Source organism: Loxodonta africana, chromosome 2 (genome assembly GCF_030014295.1).
Source record: "Loxodonta africana isolate mLoxAfr1 chromosome 2, mLoxAfr1.hap2, whole genome shotgun sequence".
Lineage (NCBI taxonomy): Eukaryota > Metazoa > Chordata > Mammalia > Proboscidea > Elephantidae > Loxodonta > Loxodonta africana.
The window spans coordinates 231,411,968-231,415,250 of record NC_087343.1 but is presented as its reverse complement, the minus strand read 5'-3'; the positions used below and the strand labels follow the sequence as shown (position 1 = coordinate 231,415,250).

At 43.4% G+C, this 3,283-nt stretch overlaps 1 pseudogene; it reads left to right on the top strand.

The window, feature by feature from the left end:
• The first annotated feature begins 345 nt into the window (after positions 1 to 345).
• Positions 346 to 2,697, top strand: LOC100656916 (cyclin-I-like; annotated as a pseudogene).
• Positions 2,698 to 3,283: the final 586 nt, after the last annotated feature.

The window sequence follows — 3,283 nt, the reverse complement described above, 5'->3', positions numbered from 1 at the left end:
CCTCTTGCAGGCGCATCCCCCGGTCAGGGGCAGAGCCGGTCTCCTCCTCCGCCTCTCCCCGGCCCCCGCCGCCCTTTGGCGACAGGGAGCCCCCTCCCCACCGGGGCACAAGTGGCGGCGGCGGTTGGAGGAGCGGGACAAGCGGTGGCTGCGGCGGCCACAGGTTTCGGGTCATCATGGAACTAATTCGCTGACCGACCAGACCCACAAGCCGCAGCCGTGCGACCCGTCCCGCTCGAGCCCCCGCGCCTGCGCCCCCAGGCCCGGTCCCCCTCTTCTCCTTCCTCAGTCGAACCCGTCCTCGTCCCGTGCGCCCCGCAGCTGCGCGCATAGGAAAATGAGGTGGTAACGGGCCCGCGGATGAGCCCGCGTCACCACCGTGAGGCCTACAGCTCTGCCCGGGTGGAGGAGGAGGAAGAAGAGGAGAAGGTAGCTACATCATACTGGGTGACAGACAGATCCAAAGGATATCATGAAGTTTCCAGGACCTTTGGAAAACCAGAGATTGTCTTTCCTGTCGGAAAAGGCAATATCTAGGGAAGCCCAGATGTGGAAGGTGAATGTGTGCAAAATGCCTACAAATCAGAATGTTTCTCCATCCCAGAGAGATGAAGTGATTCAGTGGCTGGTCAAACTCAAGTACCAATTCAACCTTTACCCAGAAACATTTGCTTTGGCTAGCAGTCTTTTGGACAGGTTTTTAGCTACTGTAAAGGCCCACCCAAAATATTTGAGTTGTATTGCAATCAGCTGTTTTTTCTTAGCTGCCAAGACTGTTGAGGAGGATGAGAGAATTCCAGTATTGAAGGTGTTGGCAAGAGACAGTTTCTGTGGCTGTTCTTCATCTGAAATTCTGAGAATGGAGAGAATTATTCTGGATAAATTGAATTGGGATCTTCACACAGCCACGCCATTGGATTTTCTCCACATTTTCCGTGCCATTGCAGTGTCAGCTAGGCCTCAATTACTCTTCAGTTTGCCCACACTCAGCCCGTCTCAGCATTTGGCAGTCCTCAAGCAGCTCCTCCATTGTATGGCCTGTAGCCAACTTCTGCACTTCAAAGGCTCCATGCTTGCTCTGGCTGGTGGTTAGTTTGGAAATGGAGAAACTCATTTCTGATTGGTTTCCTCTTACAATTGAACTGCTTCAGAAAGCACAGATGGATAGCTCCCAGTTGATCCACTGTCGGGAGCTTGTGGCACATCACCTTTCTACTTTGCAGTCTTCCCTGCCTCTAAATTCCGTTTATGTCTACTGTCCCCTCAAGCACACCCTAGTGACCTGGGACAAAAGAGTGTTCAGATTACATTCCTCCTCTGTCCCAGGCCAAGATTTCTCCAAGGACAACAGCAAACCAGAAGTGCCAGTAAGAGGTACAGCAGCCTTCTGCCATCATCTCCCAGCTGCCAGTGGGTGTAAGCATACCTCTGCTAAACGAAAGGTAGAGGAAATGGAAGTGGATGACTTCTACGATGGAATCAAACGGCTCTATAATGAAGACAATGCTTCGGAAATGTGGGTTCTGTGTGTGGCACTGATTTGTCAAGGCAAGAGGGACATGCTTCCCCTTGTCCACCTTTGCAGCCTGTTTCTGTCAGGTAGTTTGAACAAGTGTTACCTTCAGGTGCAAAACTAAGGTAGACTACTCTGGGAATGAGAACATGCAAAACCAGGAGAGGATATATAAGGGATACATACCTTATCAGACTGAACTGAAGTGAGCCAGAAAAAAAAAAAAAAAAACATGTTTACTATATAAAAGGATCCAAAATTAAGGAGGGGGGGGAAGAAGCTAAAAATTTCTTTACAGTGTTTGTCAGTTCCTCTGTTTTCTCTGCTGAAATGTAGTGTAACTTGCCCTATGTCAAAAATCCACACTTGAATGTTTTTTAAAGTTCCAAAATTCATAATTAGCAAGCCCTGTCCCTGGCATCCTGTTAATTTTCTTTTTTTGCTTGCTTCTTCATTGAATACGTAATAAATTTTACACATGTTAATCTATACCCTGGCCTCTACTAAATAGGAAACACCCCAAATTATTATTATTTTAGCAATTTAGTGAAACAAATGACTCATGTTTAATCCACAATTCAAATTCAGATTAGTCTGAAAAGTTACTTCACAATTGCCCCGTGTGAATCAGAGGGTAACAGAAAAGACTTCACCATGTTGATTTTTAGTGTTTGTCTCATTTCAACTTCCGGAGTCTAAAAACAAAATTATTGCTTTTATTTTTGTTTATCATAAAGTGAAACTTTTAAGTGGCATGTAATTGGAACACAGATTTGTTGAAAACATTTTTGAAATTTGCATAAAATAATTTGTGATAAAGTTAATATATCCAGACACTCACCAAAGAAAGACTTACGTAAACAACTAAAATTAGATTTTGTAACTGACCAGAATTTTCACTCATTTATAATAAATGGGAAAGACTGTTTAGATGTCGGGGCAGTTCTGTGATTTGAGTCTGTAACATGTAATAACCGATTTCAGTACCCAAGTTTTATATCACTAGGGTTTCCTTGATAAAAGTTACACCCCCTGCCTCTTCAATCTACCTATATTTCTCTTAATGACTTCTGGATCCCAAGCTCTCTGTGCAGTCTGAAGAAGGTATTACCGTCACAACCATGTATTGATTGACAATAAAAGCCTCTGGTAGCAATAAAAAGTTGTCCTTAAAAAAAAAAAAAGCACTCAATTTATCTCACTCTTTAATTGCTTTTTTAAAATCTTGCATCAGTTTTTGTATGTATAGTGTAAAATGTTGTTGATTTATTAGTTGCTCTTGGGTGTACCTGGCCTCACAGTGACCCCATGAGTGCAGAATACAACTGCTACATATGATTTTCAAGGCCATCAACCTTCAGAAACGGATTACCAGACCTGTTTTCCAAGGTGCCTTTGAGTGATTTTGAACCTTTAAACTTTTGGATAGTAGTCAAGTCAAGCACTTAAACTTTTGTGTCACCAGTATATGCACTTACCTATTGATGAATGTATATATAGATTTCTGTTGGAGACCTGTGGATGGTGGGTCACAGTAAGCAGAAATCTGGGGTGTTGTACTCATTTACATGCTCCCAGATATCTCCACACCACAGCCACTTTCCAGTTAGTAGATATTGTCCATGACCAGGTCCATGACTTCTAAGTCCATTTCCATTAAGTTTCATAACACTTCACCACACTCACACTGCCCAGAACTTAATCACATAATCATATCTAGTTAAAATGGAATTTTATTTTTTTCTCTGAAAACAAAATTCTTCAACAGTG